The 21,597-nt window shown below is 39.9% G+C and overlaps 1 protein-coding gene across 1 annotated transcript in view; it reads left to right on the forward strand.

Moving 5' to 3' along the window:
• The first annotated feature begins 65 nt into the window (after window positions 1–65).
• The window catches only part of FARS2 (phenylalanyl-tRNA synthetase 2, mitochondrial), a 232,474-nt gene continuing 210,942 nt past the window's right edge, over window positions 66–21,597 (forward strand). Inside the window, exons 1-2 of the mRNA XM_042837594.1 lie at window positions 66–226; window positions 5,275–5,354. The gene's annotated coding sequence lies outside the window, so the exon portion shown is untranslated. The remainder of the gene's footprint in view (window positions 227–5,274; window positions 5,355–21,597) is intronic.

Genomic DNA, 21,597 nt, shown 5'->3' on the forward strand with positions numbered 1-21,597 from the left:
TCTGCGCGGCACGCGGCTACGCGACGCGGGAGAAGGAGGGGGGTTAAAGCTGGGCCCGCCCCGTGCTGCTGGGCGGGGTAGATGCCGACGGCCTAGGCCCGGCCGAGGCGGCCCGGAGCTGGGCAGCGGGCTGTTTTTGTACGGGTGTCTGTGTGTCGGTGAGCGCAGCGTGGAGCTCGGTTGTACGTGCGTCTGTTGTGTGTGCGCGTTTGCGGCCTTCTTAAAGGTGCGTGGAGGAAGCGGGCGCTGACTGTAATTAACGGGAGGAGGAGGGGGGTGGGAAACGGTGTGTGAAGTTGGGCAGTGTGAGGTTGGGATTGGGGTCTTTCTAGGCCTGGAAGTTAAGCAGCCGGTGAATAACGTGATTGCTAAGAAGCTTGGCGTGCCTGAGCCTGCTGCATTGTGGGCTTTGCCCTAATGGGAGGCCGTGGGCATGGGCTGAGGCTCCCTCTGAACACCTGGCAGCACTTACGTGCTGTGTGGAGACGAGCACAGGCTGCACAGAGGCGGTGGGATCTCCTCCTTGGACAGGATAGGAGCCTGAGTACCCTGCTCTGGGCTCCCTCCTGCAGCTGGGTTTGGGTCAGATGGACCACAGGGTCCTGCCAGCCTCAGCCCTTCTGTGATTCTGTGCTGTGTCAACCATTCCTCCTTCAACACCCCATCTGGAGTTGAATTCTGTTATTAAAGCCATACATGTTCCGCAAGCTCCTGACTGTAGCTCAAATGCTCATTGAATTAAGCAGTGAGAACTTCTGAGGGAGATTAACAAGTTCTTCCTGTCTCAGCTCTTTTATTTGCAAGAAGAAACCCCTGGTAGCGTTCTTCCTACTTTCCCTACAGCTATGAGAAATGACCACAGCGGTGCTATTGGTGAATTTAATGCACAGGCCTACATATGTTAGAACAGGCCTTGAAGAGGACAGTACCCAGACAACAGTCTGTATACACAGTGCCTTGGTATTGCACAGTCCAGAGAACAACAGGTACCTGAACAGTTTTAAAAAAGCTCTGCTTGTTTATTTGTATTTTACTCTCTGCAGTGAGGCTGAGACTCAGATTCTGCTTAATCACCTCTTATATTGTTTATGTCTGAGGCATTCCAGTACTTTTCCTGCTGGAAGCACATAGCATCCCCTCCTGCTGGAAGTTTTGCCACTACAGAATAAATTTGGTCTTGTAGCTTACACATATGTTGCCCCACCTATGATGATAATATTATTGTAATATGAATTCTTTATATTCTTACCTGCATCACAGCACATTTTGTAAATAGGATATGTTTATGTGTATTCTAAACGTGTCTCTGACAAAAGTATTTCAGTTGTTGCTAATTATAAACTCAGGACAAGGGGAAATGGTTTTAAGTTGAGGGAGGGAAGATTTAGGTGGATTTAGGTTGGATGTCAGGGGGAAGTACTTTACAGACAGAGTGGTAAGGTGCTGGAACTGGCTGCCCAGAGAGGTTGTGGATACACCATCCTTGGAGGTGTTCAAGGTCAGACTGGATGGGGCCCTGGGCAGCCTGGTCTGGTATTATATGGGGAGGTTGGTGGCCCTGCATGTGGTAGGGTGGTTGGAGATTCATGATCCTAGAGGTCCCTTCCAACCCTGGCCATTCTGTGATTCTGTGAAACTCATTATATATGTATGCTCGAGTATTGTTTTTCGTGCCAGTTGTACATCTGATGCAATTACTGCATAAAACTAAAGTAGTTCCTAGTATAAATAGTATCAGTGACACGTCTTAAATTTTTATGTGCATGCTCATATGATCTTTATATTAGAACAGCTCTCTTAGGCTTCTGCAAACTGACATTTTCCACACATGCCAGATTTCTTGGGTATTCTTTTTATCAAAACCCAAACTAGAAATGTTAGAGGAAATGCCTTTTTAAAAATTATTTTATTGTTTTTTAATTTTTAGAAAAATACAAGCAATGGAGACATTGCAGTGAGCATCATGTTGTCAAGGCCTTCCTTTTAAAATCACAAAATAATGTGTTTTGTTCTAGCTTTTGGCCTTCAGGAAACACAAACAGAAAACTTTGTTGAACACATGGTTCAGAAACCTCTGTGTTTAAAGAATCTAAAGAACTGCCTGGAGGACTGAATCCTTTTAGCCCAAGCTATATTGCTAGCCCAGGCTGCCATGCCAAGAGTGGAGTCTACATGAATTGCCAGTGTTCCCCCATCCTGGTAGTTTTCAGCAGTTGCGGTGCTTAATATGTGTTAAAGCAGAACAGCTTTAATCCAGAGATTTATCGTCTTCCCTGAACACAGCAGCAACAACCCCATCCTTTTGTTTGGGTCATGGGCTTCAGACAGCTTAAAAGATGTCATGTACAGAACAAAACCTAGCTTTGAGAGTTCAGCAAAATTTAGTGGAGTTATTCTGTAGGTGAGCATGACAATGGCTCTATCAGATTTTAGAATAAGCTTTATTATTTTCAATGAGTAGAACATTGTTATTACAGTCGTCAACTATAGAAGATGTGAGAATAATTAGGAAAAAGCAAGAGGCATTAGGTAAATCTTGGTTACAAGAGCACTTGGTTTAATATTTGTAAGGTAATTAGAGGTGGTTTAGAAATGGCTTTGGGTGTTAATCCTGTTTCTGAATCTCCTTGACAATGATTGAGGTTGTTTATTTATTTACTCATTTATTTAATAACCATGTTTCTTTCAAAGAAGTATCAGAACTTACTATGTTTAAAATGAACAATAAGCATGTGTACTGTCAAATGCAAAGGAAGCACACCAAAGCAAAAGAAGTCTTCTCTTCTCCCCTTCCTGTCTTAACCTTTGTTTGATTTCGGAAGGGAAGAACAATTTTTAAGCAGAAAAACTGGAAAAAAATATTATTTTCTTAAATATTTTACTAATGCTTTTTCTTGGAAGCTTTTCTGAAGCCGTGGATTATGGTCTCTGCTGTTCTGCAGTCAGAGAGAATTACTTCTGCTGTGACTAAAGTTTGTAATTTTGAGTAGAGTGGGTTGGATGTTTCTGCTGGCCTTCTGTTCAGGTGCATCACTGCAGGCCTACAGAGTATTTCAAGGACAGACACAGCCCAAATGATTGGTATGACCTCTGTTATGTCCTGTGACCCCAAAGCCTGTATTTTGGGAAGCAGAGATGACTTCTTTAACCTGTTTCTTCACTCCCTGAGTTTAGTCTAGATGCCAAGCCAGGACCAGTCAAGACACAAGATCCAAACAATCCGGATGGGTGGATATTTTTCTTCCTTTCTTTTTTTAAGTTATTTTTAAAAATTTATTTTACTTTTCAGAACAACTCTGCTTTAAAACTCAGTGCTATTTTATTACTTTTTATGATGGTGGGGGTAGAGAGATGTTGCTCTTAATTGCAGAGGCGCATGTATTTGAAGGGGGTTGACCAGTGTACATTTGTACAAAAATTTTTGCTTCTGGCATTTGGTCTGTCAGAGGAAAATGCCTTTCCTTTTTTGCATTTTGTGATAAATGAGCAATTTGAGAATAATACAGTAATATGGGTATCTGGAATAGTTACTAGTATTTGGAATATGTAGCTGCTCAAAAGGAGGGGGAAAAAAAAAAGAAAAAGGAATTTGGATGATGTACCTGAAAAGATGTTGGACTGCTGTGAAAGGAAACAGCTGTTATATTCTCCACTTCATGTTGGATGTTTTGTTGTTCGTTGCCAAATTGTTCCTTATGGTGCAGTATTTCAGCTTTATGACATGGCACTCAACACTTTAAGAGAACATGTGCTTTCCTGTTATGCTGCTGCTCGTGTTGATTATTTTCCTTTTGGGGTCAGAATGATAATTGATTGCTGCGATATTATCATCTCTCAATTATTATTTTCCAGTTTGTGAAAACTTTCTCACTTTTCCCTGCTGCTGTGGCTCTCTTTCTCTCTCTTCTTTCCAGCTGTTAGTTGCTGATGGACAGTGTCATGCACAGCGAGATCCAATCTGGGTTATTTTAGATCCTTTACAATAAGGACTATAAGTCAAGTCAATAAGGACTTTGTCAGAGTTGTAATGAATTATATGATTCAGCCATTCCCTGTTGTGAGCAAAATTTAGACAGTATCTAAAGAAGGCACTGAATAACTCTGCTTCTTACAGTTCTTTTCTCTTTTTTTTTTTTATTGCCTTTTTGGACAAGATATTAAGGGTAGCTTTTAATCAGGAGAAGAAACTTTTGTGTTTCAAATTCATCTGTGCTCCTAAATTATTTGCACATCTTAGAAAATTTGAGATAAGCGTTCAGAAGGAAAAAGAAGCAGTAGAAAACTTGGTCCCTTTTTGTGCATTACCCCATTTCTTCCTGAATTGACATGCAAGATGTTTGAAGACTCTAGGCACAGTAATAATAATTAAAACAAAGAAACCAAAACTAGCTGTTGGTCTTCTGTTTGTAATAGTTGGCCTTGTAAGGAATTTCTGTCTATCACTGCTCCTAAAACTTTGCTGGTTTGTGATCTTTAGTGTTGCAGAGATGCTGACTTTTTTCCTTTTTGGCCTCAATTTTAGGTTTTCAATTTCCTGTGGCCATGTGCAACTCCGGAGGATTTAATGGGCATTGCATTTGCTTATGAATTATATAGCATGTTAAGCAGCTAGGTAGTTCAGCAGCATGGGATAACATCTGGATCAGCATTGTGCTATACTGATATATTTCATATTGATTGTAAAGGACGTTCGTAGTGGACGTACCTGTGAAGTACTTCAACATTCATGTATGAAAAATGTTTTAAGAATCATAGAATCATAGAATCATAGAATCACCAAGGTTGGAAAAGACCTAAAAGATCACCCAGTCCAACCGTTCACCTATTCCCAATAGCTCCTACTAAACCATGTCCCTCAGCACAACATCCAGTCTTTCCTTGAACACCCCCAGGGTCGGTGACTCCACCACCTCCCTGGGCAGTCCAGGGAGTCTGGAATTATCATTTTCCAAATATCAGAAAGACTAGAAGTGTCTTCTTCCTATTGGTTAGAGTCGAGCTGATGTGGGAATATTTGCTGCCTGAGGTAAAATAATTGCTGGAGTTTAAGGTATACCTTACTTTTGCCTCATTGTGACATCTTTGGTCTTCTATCTTTTGTCAGTGTCAGTTTTTGTTCCTGGAGGTCTGACCATAATAATTAAGGACACATTTATAACTATCTTACGCTTCTGATGTGTTTATAGGATAATTGTCAGTATCTTCTATATGTCTTCATACTTTTTAATTCTGGTTTTCATATTTAGACTGACTGTGCCAAAATTTGCTTTCCAGCCTGTCCCCAGAGTGAAGGTAGAACACACCAAATCTAACAGGCAAATGAAGTGGGGCTGAGAAGATATCTCTACTTGCTGGTAAGTAGTTACAAATGTATTTAACATTCTGAATCTGTGCTTGATGCTCACATTGCCACAATTTTTAGGCAGTAACAGGTTTTCAGTCCTTGCCCATTTTAAATAGTAACAGATATTTCTCATCTTTACAGTCAACAACTGCTGTACATCTAATTTTACTTTCCACATAGATTTAATGGGTTTCCTTGCTACCAATTCCAAGAGAAAGAAAGCAGTGAGACCCAATGTATAAAGACAGGTGATAATGATATTCTGAAGGACAAATTATATTACCTGTGTATTAGAGCATGTCTGTTTCTTTGAACATAGTTCCTTTGAAAGCTGTCCATGTAAGCAACAAGTTACTGTTTGGTGCAAGCACAGGCAGCAGAATCCTTATTTTGCAAGCCATTTATAGCTGATTCAAGTGAATCCAGTGCAGGATGCCCTGGTGAGTGGTAATAATTATGCACTTAGAAACCTCACCATTAACTTTTCAACGTTATGTTTCTGCTTCAGACACAGAGTAGGCTAAAGAGAATGTGTGTTTGTGTCCCTTCATAACTCTTTTGTTTTAGTTCAGATTGAGGTCGAGGATGCTTTTCAGCAGGGATGCTGACCAGTGAAATAGAGCTAGGGAACAGTGTAAAGTTCTGCAGAGGGGGAAGGAGAGTTGATGGGAAAATCAGTAGTTTGAAATATTGTTTTGGCAAGACTTGTGGAGAATTTATCTACGTGGAAAAAATCTATTCTGTTTTTATGTGAGACTGTTATTTTAAAATAAAGTAATTTTTAAAAATAAACACTGGTTAAAAGACCTTGCATGTTTTAACAGCTCCTGTATTGTCACCTGTTTTAAGAGTTCATTTGACTGCAGCGTCTACTGATTCTCCTTTCAGACCCTTGGTAGAGCTCACTAGGTTTGTGTGAAAATTGATCTTCTAGGACACTAATTGCAACTGGTTTTAAAGAAAACCTAAGACAACGACTGTATTTTAATTTTAATTCTCTTAGTTAATGCCACATCCATTACATACTTACGATTCTTTTGTTGTGTGTCCATGACCTAAAATAACACCTTGTTCTTCATTACTAGTAAATATTTGATTCTTTCATGTTTTCTATTTCTGCCCAACTTGTATAGCTTTGTCCATCCATTCAGTGTGTGTACCTTGGGTCAGTAATGCAAGATGAGGGGTGTTAAGTTACCTTTGTTTTCTGTAGAGTAGAATGGGGAATACTTCCATGTACCAGAGTTTGAGATATGTATACTGAGCTCGGTGTTTACTTTTCACTAAGACTTGCTTTAAAGGCTATTATTTTCAAGTATCTGTGTGACAGAAGGGCTCTCTGGCGCAATCAAAACGTATGGCTTCCTTGAGGCAAATGTTTTTTTTATTCTCTGTACTGTGCTTTATCTGGCTTAAGGCTTGCTAATGTTTATACACTTACAGCATTTGTTACCTGATAACATTAAAGATAATAAAGCACAAAGCTGTTTGAGTGCCTGTCGTGCTAGAGTGGTACATGCTGTAGTCTCAATATATTCTCTTTTCTAGCTTAGTGACAAAGAAGTTAGTAATGCTAGTCATGTTCTTTCTACTGAAGAACTGTCACACTTTCTTCTATCTTCTGGTAGCAGGACTGGATAGAGATAGGAGCAAGTGTATAGTCTTGCACCTGGATAGGAAATAACTATACGCATCAGTACACGTTAGGGGCTGACCTGCTGGAAAGGGGCCCTGCAGAGAAGGACCTGGGTGTCCTGGTGGACGACAGCAAGGTTGACCACAAGCCAGCTGTGTGCCCTTGTGGCCAAGAAGGCCAATGGTATCCTGGGTGCATTAAAAAGAGCATGGTCAGTAGGTCAGGGGAGGTGATCCCCCTCATCTCTGCCCTGTTGGCTCATCTGGAGTACTGTGCCTAGTTCTGGGCTTCTCAGTTTAAGAAAGCCAGGGATCTCCTAGAGGGAGTCCAGCTGGAGCATTGCAGGGATGGTAAGTGGCTATGAGCATCTTCCTTATGAGGAAAGGCTGAGTGAGAGACCTGGAACTCTGGAGAAGAGAGAACTGAGAGGGGTTCTTGTAACTGTTTATAAGAATCTAAAGCACGGGAGTCGAGTCGATGGGGGTGGGCTCTTGTTAATGGCTAACAGCAGTAGAACAAGAGGCAACGAGTAGAAAACCAGAACGTAGGAAGTGCCATACTAACACAAGAAAGAGCTTTGGTCAGGGTGATGGAACACTGGAACAGGCTGCCCAGAGAGGTTGTGGAATCCCCTTCTCTGGAATTATTCAAGATGCCTGCCCGTGTGACCTACTGTAGGGATCCTGCTTTAGTGGGGAGATGGACTCAGTGATCTCTATAGATTCCTTCCAACCTTTACAATTCTGTGATTCTTTAATTTAAACTAGTGTTTACATTTTCCTTGCTTTGTTTGCTACAGAATACTTAGTTCTCCTTTAACAAGTTACAGGAGATAGCACCTTTTTTGAGCACTGTAAAGTCCATAGTATTCTAACTTGGTCAGTTGTAGTGTTAGAAGGTAGGTATGCCTTAACAACTATGAAGTTGGCTAAATCAATCCTAGCTGTAAACTTCAACAGAACAAGAGCACGATTCTCTCAGGAAATAAGAACAGGATTAAGCAAATCCATTTTAAAACTAGACTGATATTTATTTGAGTAGGCAGAATTTTAAATTGAAGAGTTTTATTTTAAACTTTCTAATGAATATTTCTTAGCATCACTGCCTATAAGTCAGTATCACTTGTTGCAGTTAAAGTAATTTTAAGGAAAAAGACTACGCTTTTTACCCTAAGGCTTTAAACATAGTTAATACGTTTCTTTAGCTGCAGATACAGAAAGTATTTCACAGTATAAGCACAGTATTTTCAAAGTGTGTTTTCTGTCTTTTGGTAATGCTTGTGCATTCGTAATGTAGGATAAACAGAGTGAAATTTTAAAGCTTGTTAATGAAGGTTGGCTAGGCAGTTAATTCATGTGAGTCTTCTTGAATATGCTTGTTTTCTAAAAGAGCAAAGTCAGTCATATTGCAGGCCAGCAATATGTTGGAAGACTGATGAGGCAGCACAGAGATGTGATAAATTCATGTGGGATTTTGAAGAGAAGGTTGTCCATCCACATGTATTTTATTGCTGGGGTCAAGGAAGTAACAGCAGAGTAGTTAAAAATATATAGAGAGTAAATACATTTGCTAGGAAGAACAGGGTAGAAGAATAAAACTGAGAATGCTCAGCGCTGCAGTCTGTTTTTTATTTTCCCCTCTGAAATTTGTATTTCTGTGAGGCCAGTTGTCCTGAGACAAATACTGTGGCTGCACGAGATTTGCTGACAGAGCCCTTTGTCTTGTTTGTGAATCCTGCTGTTCATGTTTGTCCAGCATTTTGTAGTGGTGCTGGTTTGGATTGAAGTGGGTGACTAGTGTTTGGAAATCCACGTGTAGGTTGCTTCCCCCCGCTCCCTCCACCTTTCTGTATAGCACTCTATAGGCCAGTTGCTTTTTTCATGTTTTTTTTTCCCTGTCTTATTAATATCTACAGCCCATGTGACTTGAGATAGGATGTAAATTGTGGTACAGTGTTTCTGAACAGATTCTGTAGTGTAGTCTCTATCAGCAATTCTAGCCTGAGACTTGGGGTTAAATTGTTCTGGTAAAATGAAGGAGTCTTCTGCAGGACCAGAACACAGCAGCCTAAATCACTTGCACTTAAATGGAGAAATAAACAAATCCCATCTTCATTTTCTGATTCACTCAGACAACAGAAAAGAGCTTCAGAAATGGGGAATTATGCCAAAACAGTAAAGGCTTTTGCATTATGTAAAGAAAAAGCATCAGAGTAAGTGCAATTTACTTCTCTCTACAAATCATGGGACACCTTTACACATTTCAGAGATAATGGGCCTTTGACAGTGAACCAGCAGCAGTGTTTTAGAGCAGAACAAAGGCTCTCAAGTGTTTTTCAAGAACAATATTAATGTCTGGGTGAACTTACAGGGAGAAATTTTTTACTTATATCTTAATCTATAATGGATTTCAACTGAATTACTGCTGACAGCACCCTGCTGTTTGGATGCTGCTGAGTAATGGGTTTGGGGCAGGGGCAGCCTGGAGGTGGGACAATCAGGCCAAGAGATATTCTGGAGCCCACACAGGAAGATTGTAAAGCTGGGGGCAGTTGACTGGTTGCTGCTCTGGGGTTGCTGAGCATTGGCCAGTGGGAGTGGGACCTCATGTTGCTGATGGACATCATGTTGGTGCTGTGTGGTGGCTGGTTGGTGGCAATTAACTGCATTGCAGCTATGTGTGTCGTTACTGCATTTCTGCTTTTATTTTTCTGTTTTGGTGATCAGTTTTTATCATAACACAAATTTTGTTTTGTTCTCAATTCTTTTCCCCATAACACTTGCGGGGAATGAGTGAATGGCTGTGTGATGCTGAGCTGCTGCTGGGTTATTCCACAGGAGTGGAGCATGGCCATCTGGGACTACTGAGCAGCTGCAGCAAAGGAAATCTGAGATCTGTTAATAAGGGCTATACTTGCACCATCCTGTTTTTTTTTTTCCATGTTGGGTCTCTAGCATGGAGCAGGAGGTGCAAAGAGCAATGAATTTGATCACAGGCAATGGCTTGTCCATTCAGAAACAGTTGATGTCTGTCTTAAGGCATGAAAGATATAAAGTGGACAGCTAGTTGGCATTGCATATACAAATTTGATGGAAATTTTCTGAAAATGATTTTTCATTTAAGAATTGTTGACCCCATATTGAAGCAATATGAGATTTCAGTCACTGACACTGGTCTTCTTGTCAGAAGCTAATTGCTTCAGTTTCTCACTTACCCATTGATTCTTGAATAGAGACAAATATTTTTTATCTGATTGCCTATGTCGTGTTCAATTGGCTGAAGTTGTCTAGCAGTTGTGGCATTGCATTTGACATCCAATTAAAAATGGGCAATTATTTGATCTAAGTATTCATTCACTTTCTTTGACTTTGGATGTCTCAATTTTAGGAAGCCTTTTAAATTCAGTGCTATGTTTCAAAGTACACTGGATTGACATTTCACATATTCAGATTCTGCAATATATTGCTGCAGCAATGAACAATGTGCTACGTAAATGCCTTCATAATGAAGATAAACCTGTCTGTGAAAGAAACAGTTGAAATCATGAAGCAGTAGTAGCCAATTTGCCTTCAAAACTGGGAGTATCCTCTACAGCAGCTTTATGAAAAAAGATTCTTTAATTGTGTATCATGTAGTCAGCTGTCAAATAATTCACTTGGAATTCAGATCCAAGAGAAGATACAAAATCTGTAGACTCTTGGAGTCCTCTTCACTATCACACTGTTGGAGTCCTTTTGATAAAGAAGGAAGAGGAGCAGCTAGCTGTCTGGAACTGATCCACAGAATGTTGAATTAAATGGGCATTTTTTTCATTGGCTTTGATCATCCTTGGATTGAACCTGTATGCATATGATCTAATTAGCAGCAAGCATGGGAAATGTTGGTGTGTTGGCTTCTTAGTGCCTTACCAACTGCAATGGTAATTGTATCAACAAACACATTTGTGTATCTATGATAAAGATACCATAGATCTTGGTTTTCCTAATGGTGGCTGACCTTCATTTAAAAGCAAGCTATTTTACTGCTGTAGATTGAATTTGCCAGAAAGTAAAGTGGATGCTGTTATGAGTCTGAATGAGTTACAGTTTAAGAATTTATGGAAGCTAGCAGGCTTCTGAAGTATTTGTTGAGTAAGTAGGAAAAGTAGGCATAAACGTCAAGGATTTTTGATGACAAATGTTTATATTATGTTTATTATACGATAATTTATGTTTACATAATGGATCGTATTGAGAGTATCCCCAGTAATGCTTTCTGTTTGTTTAAATTACATAAAGTGGCATGGCTTAATCTTGGGAGGTACCTTTACATTCTATGTGAATTTCCAGGTCAGGCAGGTGGAAACCGCTTGTATTATGCCAGGTTTGCATCAGATTTGTAGGCTAAAGCATTGCTCTGTCATAGTTCACAGTAGCCAAAGGTCTCATCTAAGCATTTTAAACACTGTTTTCCTTCATCATCGACAAGATTTCTATCATAATTCTGTGTTACATCACACCTTACTACGTGAGCTGAGCTGTCTCTATGCTTTGAGTGCTGTGCGGCACTTTATGAAGTGAAGATACTGTGCAGTGCAAGAAAGGGACCAACTGTGTGTATTTGCACTGAACACAGAGGTTCCGTGTGGATCTGTTCTATGTTTGCTTTGCAAATATTGGCAGATGGTATTGTGAGGCTGAATGATTTACAGTCTAAGAGTTTATGAAAGCTCAGGCTTCTTAAGCATTAATAGGGTAAGTAGGAAGAGTAGGTATAAATAGCAAAGTAGGGAGTGGAATGTTGGCTTGTATTCTTTCTCAGTTTAGCAGCTGTGTAACTGGCCTTGAGTCCATCGCTAGCATTTGGATATATTTCCTATAGTTTGCACCCAGTTCTCAGCCCAAGAAATAGGGATTCTCATATGTTTCAGTTGCATACATGTCAGTAAAAAGTACCCCAAAAATGAGGTCTGTGTCAGTCAGAAGATACTAAAAGGAGCCTAATGTTTTTTCATGGGAGCATTTAAGAACTACTGAAGCAACATTAAATAGTATACCAAGAAGCTGCTGAGATTTGATACAACACATATGTTTATATGGGTTTTATACTGCTTTACCAGAGAGATTTTCCATACTGGTAGCAGCGTAGCACAAAACACGCTGTTTTTGAGGCAGATGTTACTCCTAAATAAGTACAACAGATGCTCAGGCCACTCTGAGTGTATGTACACAATCTACAATGATTTTGGGCTGCATGTATTACAAAATGTCCGTGTATGTTTTAGAGTGATTCAGACCCGGCAGAAGGAATGGAGCAGGTGTCCAGTTCTGGGCTCCCCAGTACAAAAAAGACAAGGATCTCTTGGAAAGAGTCCAGCGGAGGGCCACGAAAATGGTGAAGGGCCTGGAGCATCTCTCCTATGAGGAAAGGCTGAGTGAACTGGGTCTGTTCAGCCTTGAGAAAAGAAGACTGAGAGGAGACCTGATCCAGGTCTATAAGTATCTAAGGTGTGGGGGGCAGAATGGCGAGGCCAGACTGTTTTCAGTGGTGAGTGGAGACAGGACAAGGGGAAACGGCTGGAAACTGCAGCATAGGAAGTTCTGCACAAACATGTGCAAGAACTTCTTTACAGTGAGGTGACGGAGCACTGGAACAGGCTGCCCAGGGAGGTGGTGGAGTCTCCTTCTCTGGAGATGTTCCAGACCTGCCTGGATGCCTTCCTGTGCGACCTGGTGTAGGGAACCTGCTTTGGCAGGGGGGTTGGACTCGATGATCTCTGGAGGTCCCTTCCAACCCCTACAATTCTGTGATTCTGTGATTCTGTGTTCTAAGAGGTCTTTTTTTCTCTCTAGCTGCTGATAGCTGAGCTTGCATTGCTAATTCTGCATTTCAATTTTAGAAGGGACCCAGGAAAGCCTTTTTCTGTTGTATCTATCTAAAAAAGGTTTTTAATCTTGCATGTTGTATGTCTTGTAAGAGCACAGGTAAAAATCAGGTTATCATTGTATGCACACACCAAAGCAGACAAACAAACAAACAAAACAAAGAAGAAAACAGTCCCAAACCTGCTGTTTGGTAACAGCCACAAGATTTTTGAGGATGTAATTGGAGTGTGGTTATCTGCTGAATAGAATTTAGGATTTGACTTCTTGTGTTTGAATATATTAGTTTTTTACTTATCCGGCTATGATGTAGTCTACTGTTTCCATACAGTCTAATGTAGTCTAATGTTTCAAACACTTCTCACCATTGCTCTTGGACCTCCCAGTCCTTTCAAAAGAGAGGAAATTCCCCATTTGGAAAATGGGGGCTGACATACCTCTCTGCCCAGGATCACCTACAGAAAAACATGCAGTCTGGGTGCAGCACAACCACTCTGCGCATGTCTGGATTGACTCTACAGAGTCTACTAGTTCTGTTTGTCTCAGCTGAAATGCAGTGGTAGTTTGTTTCAGATTTCTGGGTGTTGATCAATCTGCTCACACTTAAATGTGTTGCTGTGCAGTGGAAACAGTAGGTATACTTGATGAACTGTCTTTGAAGGAGTGAACAGATTATATATAAGCATAATCTGCTCCCAGGGTAGCAGATTGTCTGTAAGTTATTTAGCAATGAACTTCACCGGAGAGGAGAATTTGTCACTTCTGAGAACCAGAATGATACACTCACTTAAGCTGTTACTTTGTTTTGCAGTCACTTTTTGCAAACACAGTTGAGTTTAAAGTTATTCTTGCAAATTATGGTTCTTAAATGTTGATTTGGAAAGGAAGTGAGGTCTGCAAGATGGTATTTGAACATCTGCTGTTAGTCCTTCTTTTTCCACTTACATTGCTCAGATTTCTCAGGGGATGTCCAGATCCCAAAGACAGGAAGTTACATGGGCTAATTGAGAGAAAAAGGCTTAGTAGAGGAGAGAGTCCCTATTAACAGGCGTTAATAACTGAAGCAGAGCTAATGGGGTGAATTTGTCCCTTATCAGTGAATCTGCAAGCGAGCTTTGCTTCCAGACACAAAGGAAATAGTTTTGTTGGTTTTGCTGTTTGCCTACGAAAAGCTTACTCTAAGGTACTGAGGATGAATTGTATTCCATTGGCTTCCACATCTTACATAAGTGAAAAAGAAAATAGCACTGTTCTGAAGTGTTTTAAAAGAACGGAAAATAGGCACTTTATGCAAAAGTGTGGAAGACAACACATGGATTTCTATTTCTGAAGAACAATATATGTCTGCAGGGGAGGACTTGAAGCAGAAGACTTTTTTCTCTGGTATAGAAGACCATTAGAACATGTTGAGATTTCAAAGAAACTACATATGTAAGCTGTTAGATTGTTGCAGAGGGAAGGCTGCTTAAACAATCAACTTTACAGTGGTGGGTCCACTTCTTCAGAAGCTGATAGCATGTTGCCATAATATAGAGAAGCATGCAGTAGATTGTCATAAATGTATCAAACTTCTTCCTCAAATGAACATCTCCATTAGTGATGTAGAATCTTAAATGAATTATTGTTTTATTGGAAGCTGTTCTCGCTTTGTGGTGTGATGTTCTGAAGTAGAAAACCCGAAATGAAGAACCTATTTTGCAAGTCGAAGACCAAGAAATGAATTAGTCTTATTTATTCACTTACATATTTACTTTAAAATTCTGGCTATTTGGTTCACTATAGAAATCACTGTATTATTCCAGCATAAACATACATTTTCTTTCTCAGTGCTGTGGATAAGCAGCTCTTGGAGGAGTGGGGGGAATTCTGACATCTTCACCATACAGAGTTGCAAAGTCCATCAGTATCTTACGTTAGTAACTAGACAGAAACAAAAGACATTTGGGCATTTGTTTATCACACGCTTCAAATCAGGCATAGACAATGAAGATGGTAAAACCTGCTTTATAAGGCTTGAGAAATAAATGTGTAAATTTGATTTTTTTTTTTGTGTTACTTAAGATATTTGTGTAGCTTTGATTATTTCCCAAGTTATGCAATTGAAACCAGACTTCTCTGCCTATTCACCCATTTGGAAGATGTTAACTATAAGGCTTTTTTATGTTATCAAGCAAACTTATAGAATCACAAGGTTGGAAAGAACCTACAAGATCATCTAGTCCGACTGTCCTCCCATTACCACAGCTACCTCAAGCTCTAACCCATATCTCACAGCTCCTCATCCAGACGCCTCTTGAACACTGCCAGGGACGGCGACTCCACCACCTCCCTGGGCAGCCATTGCAGTGCCTGACCACTTGCTGAGAGAAAAAGTTCTTCCTTATGTCCAACCTAAACCTCCTCTGGCACAACTTGCAGCCATTTCCCCTGGTCCTGTTTGTTGCCTGGGAGAAGAGGCCAAACCCCTCCTCATCACTGCCTCCCTTCAGGAAGTTGTAGAGTGCAGTGATGTCTCCCCTGAGCCTCCTCTTCTCCAGACTGAACAATCCCAGCTCCCTCAGCCGCTCCTCATAACACTTGTGCTCCAGACCCTCGGCAGTTTCGCTGCCCTTCTCTGGACATCCAGGTCCTCAATGTCTTTCTTGTAGTGAGGGGCCCAAAACTGAATGCTGTACTTGAGGTGTGGCCTCACCAGTGCTGAGTACAGGGGGATGATCACCTCCCTGCTCCTGCTGGCAACACTGTTTCTTATGCAGGCCAGGATGTCCTTGGCCCTCTTGGACACCAATGGGGCAGAACATCAAATTCTAAATAGATAAAATTATGTTGCCCAGAGAAACTGTGAAAACTCCATCACTTCTGACCTAACTGTATGAGTCCCTGAGCAACCTCCACTAACTGGACCTGTTTTGGATGGGGTGTTGGACTAGACTGCTTCTGATTTTCCCTTGTTACATCACCCTAACCCAAGCTCTGACTGTCCATATCTTGCTGTCATTAGGCTCTCATGGTGGACAGCTTTGCTTTGCAGAAGGCTATAACCATTGAGAGAAGTTAGGATGTGGGAGGTAGACCCTCATCATAACTGATGCAGTAATTCCATAGGGGACTTGAACCTGATATTTCAAACAAGGATTAGCATGCTGAGAGCTGGGGCATGGAGAGTTCCAGCTCTAAACCATTGGACTTTGTATCTCGATCATGCATTGGAGCTCAGACTTGTTTCTGAAATGGACTAAGTTGAAGTGGCTGAACTTAAACTCATGTATCTTGAGTGGCTCATGTATCTTGAAAGTATGCTTAACAAATCATCCTTTCCTTACATTACTTACTCATTTAGCCCTGCAGATCTGGAAAGGATTCATTTAAAGCTCCGTTTTTCTGATCTTCTACTTGTTCTGAGAAAGCTGTTCCTTTGTGGTACCCATCACCAGTGGGAGGAAGCCACAGTAATTAATAAATAATTAGCAACAGTAGCTGATTATCCATTTTGAGAACCATATGCATTAATTTTTTTCCCACTTCAGAGGAAGTTGCTGTGATTCCAAAAAGCAGGAGAAATGTAGCTCTCAGTGTTTTCAGTGTTCTTTTCCTGTTGCTTTGTTTAAAGTGGCAGCAATATCCCAATGTTTGCTTGGACAGTTTATATGCTGTGGACTTGCTGATGCCAAATTGATTGTGTGAACAATCAAGGAAAAATCTCCCATGTAATTTGAAGTGATTTGACAAAGAATAATGTATTTTCCAGTCATTGTTCCCCATATGGATGTGTACGGAAATGCACACATAGACACGAACGTACAGTGTTGCAACTGAATAGGCTGCCTTTTGGAGACATACTTTCAGTATGAATGATCAAGCCAAAATTTGGACTTAAGTGACTTTGTTCTGTTACTGGATATATTCAAAATTTGATTAAAAAAATAAAGTAAGCTAGTAACTTAAAACTGAATTACTTTCCGTTGCTTGAAGTATGAGGTTTTGTATTAAAATAAAAAAATAATAATAAAAAAAAGAAACTAGGAGGTAATATTACTACTGTCTCTCCTTAAGATGGTGATCTGCCAAGCATGTATTAGGTAATATATTTACCTTATGAAATGGTGTCTTATTTTTATTTCACTCTTAAAATGCACCACTGTGTACTGTGCATGATTTGCAGCTTACAAACCATACCTGTTTAGAGCATAACTTATGATATTTAATAATGATGTTATCAATCACTGGCTGTGAATACAAAATTTGCAGAAAACCATGCTGATATTTCCTACTAATGGTTGCTAATAGGTTTTTCTTCTGATGGAGTGACCAGCATGTTTTGATGTTTATAAACTCTGATTTGCATTTGGAATTGAGCTCTTTAGCTTATGTACTCATAGGGAACCACAGCATTAACATGAGATGTGTTCTTTCTGTAGAATGCTGTTCATAATAATTATTGAGGGAAGAGTGTAATGTTCTCTGATCATAGACTACATAGAATCCTGGATATGAATAAACTTTGTCCTGGAGGATTTGCACCAGCACTGATGACTGCTATGTGGTGCAATTGGTCTTCTGGTTTTCTATTCATTATCATCATTTCTACTTATGTGAAGTAGTAAATAATTACAATTTTTAAAGGGTGATTCTAAATACTCAGGAATAAAGACTGAGCTGACCATTGCATTTGTGCAGTTCTCTGTCATTCCTTGGTAGCAACAGGGTGTCTTGCAAGTGACATAAAAACCTGAAAACCTCCTGTTCTCAGTTTCTCTAGATGTTGTGGAAACAGATGTTCTTAGGTTGGGAACTGAATATTTCTTGTTCCATTGCTCTCTTTTTGATTATTTTTTTTTTTTTTGCAAGAAAAAGAATATTTTCTCAATGAAAAACTGGGTGCTTCAAGATAGGATTGGGTCAACAGAGGAATGAAGAACCATTACTACATAAGGAGCATCTGGTTTGTTCATTTATTTGCTTTGCTTATGGAGGCTTCCTTGTTTTCCAAGCTGGCCAGAACATCTAGCAGAAATACTTAAATGTAGAAAAAAAAAATAATAATAATAAAAAGAAATCACTCTAGCACACTGTGATATGGCTAAGTAATTAAAATAGATTCAAATGCTTAGAGTGGATGCACAAAACAGTGTAAAATGATGATTCGACTGACAAAGCTCTTTACTGCTATAGGAGGATGTTAGAATGGGAATATAACCAGTGCCAACATCAGGAATGAATTAATGCATTTAATTTGTTCTTCTGGGGTGGCTAAAATCATCCCATTTCAGATGTCTGCTCTCTTAGGAGGAAGACTTTTAAATCAGTTGAATACTTTTAAAGCTATTTTCCACATAACGCTTATGATTGAGAGAAGAATTGAACCAAAATCAGCTTATTGAAAGAATTCATATAAAACTGGGTTTCTGTGCTTTCCATGCCGTTCTTCAACTGTATAAGTTGCCTAATTCTAGAATGCCTATTTCAAATTACTGGCCCTCAGGGCTATGCTTCTAAGTTGGAATGGATTGTTTTGCTGTTTATGCTTCTGTAAATGATGGTTTCCAGAAGTATTAATGTTATGGTTGGGCTAGTTAGTAAGTTCTTTATTTTCAGGGAGGCTGGTGCCAAGTGTTATTGAATCTGGTAACCTGGACAGAAAGGAAAAACTCAGTTTTTTGCATTGTAATAAACAGCTATTGAATAATTCTGTGTGCAGTGAGGAAAAACAGTGAAATCTTTTTGAAAACGAAAGTTTAGGGATATTTCTACTTGGAAAATTACAGTGCCTTCTTAAATAAGTAGCGTTATGCACACTAGAGGCAAGATGCTCTGCTCTAAGATAAACCCTGTCCCAGCAAGCTCACTGTATGCAATATTAAATGGTCTCAGTGAGCTGTAAGCACAGATCAGTGATACCATTTATAAATGTAATTTTTTCCTTTTCACAATGTGAAACTGTTAAATGCTTCGTAGAATGAAAATGTGTTGCATCTTTGATTTTTGGTTAGGATTCATACTCAAAGATATGGGTGGAAGCCTTCAGCAGCAGAGCCCTATCCAAAGCCATTTAGAAATAAATGGATTGGATCCGGATACTGCCTACTTCTGTCTTTTCTTTCTTGTTTCTACTGTGGTCAAGATCTGCCTCCCACAGCATGCTCGTATGCTATACTGAAACACAAATAACTAGAAGTAAGATACAGGCAACTAAAGAAGTGAAGGGGTGTTTTGCTACGAATGCATTGGGTGATTAACGTTATAATAACTTTAACTTTCCTCCTGATGCGTTTTTATAGTAGGCATTAAGAATTTAGGATGCCTGTTTGGCATACAAACTTTTAGTGGTGCAGGCTTTGTTCCATATGTTTCGAAAAAATATTTAACAAAGAAAAGCAACAAACTTCTGTTTCCATTGGACTAGAAAGGGGATGCCTTGAGAATAATACTATGGTTAAAAATCTGTGACGTGATCTCAGGAGTACATTGGCTTTGGTGGAAGTCTTTCTCATTTGGATTCAAGGTTTAAGAAGAATTCTGGATTTAAAGGGAATTCTATGGTTGGCACTGTACCTGGCAATTCTTTCTCTTAACCCACAATGGTTCAAAAATTATTTTTGTTAAATCCTTTCTCTTCATACATGCGGTGTATGAAGCGTGTTTCAAGTTTAATTCGGTCACGTTTTTCATAGAATCACAGAACGAGTTGGGTTGGAAGGGACATTAAAGCCCACCCAGCTGCAACTCTGTGCCATGGGCAGGGCTGCCCCCTACCTGCTCAGGCTGCTCTGGGCTCCATCCGAAATGGCCTTGAGTCTCCAGGGATGGGGCACCACAGCTTCTCTGGGCAGCTGTGTCACTGCCTCACTGCATAAAGAATTTCTCCTAGAAGGTAATGAACATCTCTCCTCTCTTAGCTTAAAACCATTCCCCCTTATCGTACACTGCCCATGTAAGAAGTAGGTCTCACTCCTGTTTATAAGCTTCCTTTTTATTTCTTTTGTTATATGAAATGCTGAAGTTATCACCAAATATTTGTGTACAAGTCTTAGTGTAAAGGAAACTGTACCGATATGATAACCTTATACATTCACAACCACCTTTGAAACAAACCTGGACAATTTGGTGGTAGAATTGCTTTTATTAATGTGATAGAATTGATGGTGGCAAAACAAAGGTGGTGGTTTTTTTTAGCTGCATTTGTCATATGCAAAAAAGTACATGGTTCTGAAACAGAAAATCAATCCTGGAGCATTTGAATTTCTGTTACAAGCTCTTACACAATTCTATGAATAAAAAGCAAAATCTGACAGCTGGTACAAGTTAGTGCTAATAAAGAGTCATTTTACTTTCAAACACATGAACCAGCTATGCTCTAGTTTTCATCTTTTTTTTCTTTTTGCACTGATACTTTGGGAGACCCAAGTAGTGCCCGTATCATTTTCTGTTGGCTCTGATGTTCTTTCTCAATTCACATTTAGTATCAGCTGAAGGATTTTACCCGTAACTGTTCAGTGTGGCCAGCAGAGGAGATAAACTGAGCTTATAACATTGCTCTTAGGCTTCTCTGTGAACGGAGGTACTTTCAACTTCTCTTATCTGAAGAGGAATACAAACTTTTTAAACTTTTAACTGCCTCTCCTGTTTAGAGCTATTGTTATCAGTTCATTTAGTTGGCCAGCAACATCTTTTCACAGGCAATTTGAAGGCAGCAATAATTATAGAGCTTTTGTTTATTTAGAAGGAAGTTGTTGGAGCTGTCTGTTGTCATGAATTCTTAGAGCTACTGACTTGCCATGTGCTTCCAAGGGTTATCTTAAAGAATTACTATGTTCAGGGCAAGCAGGTGTAAATCTCTAATACAAAAATAAATATTTTAAACAAACAGGTCTGCTGAAAGCATGTGAGTAGTGCTGAGGGAATTGTATTCTTTTATATTTTTTTCTAGTGAGGGTTATTTATCAGGGTGAGCAGATGGGCACTACTCATTTTTGGCATTCATTGATAAGTCTGCTACCTCTCCAGGTGGCTCAACAAAAAAATAAGACTGTGGCACTGTTCCCATTTTATTTTTATTCCTCTCAGACTAGTTAGTCACCTATCTCTGCTCTCCTCATTTAGAGCCATCTGCTGGAGTTTTTTTGCTTGGTTTTTTTTTTCCTGCATTCTAAAATCACCAAGGAATCTCGCATTAAGAGCTGATAGGAAGTCTTTGCATGTTTTGAATTGGAATCAATTATATCTTTCAGTTTCTTCTCTTTAGTCAGCTTGTGACTTGAATTTTCACCAGCCAATCATAGAATGGTTGGAAAGGACTTTAAAAACCATGCAGTTCCAACCCCCTGCTGTGGGCAGGGCTGCCACCCGCTAGATCAGGCTCCCCAGGGCTCCAACCAACCTGGTCTAGAAGATCTGCTGGGATGATCTTCACCCACAGCTTCTTTCAGCAGCCCATTCCCTTACCATCCTCTGAGCAAAGAATTTCTTCTTAGCATCTAACCTAAATGTCTCCTCTTTTAATTTAATCCTTTTTTTTTGGCTCGTGTGCAGGTTTTCAACCACCATAACACCCAAGTCCTTCTTGGCAGAGCTTCTCTCAAGGAGTTCTCCCAGTCTCTATGTGTGTCAGGGATTACCAACGCTCTGCACTTTGCCTTTTCTGAGCCCACTTCCAGTCATGTTATTCATCTCATGCTTCTTGTGATGGCAATCAGATCATAGTTTTATAGTTGCACCACAGTTTCCATCTCTTCCTGCTTACCTCCCATGTTGTATGC

Source organism: Centrocercus urophasianus, unplaced genomic scaffold, assembly GCF_019232065.1.
Source record: "Centrocercus urophasianus isolate 14NV4802_14NV808 unplaced genomic scaffold, USGS_Curo_1.0 seq_11, whole genome shotgun sequence".
NCBI classification, from domain to species: domain Eukaryota; kingdom Metazoa; phylum Chordata; class Aves; order Galliformes; family Phasianidae; genus Centrocercus; species Centrocercus urophasianus.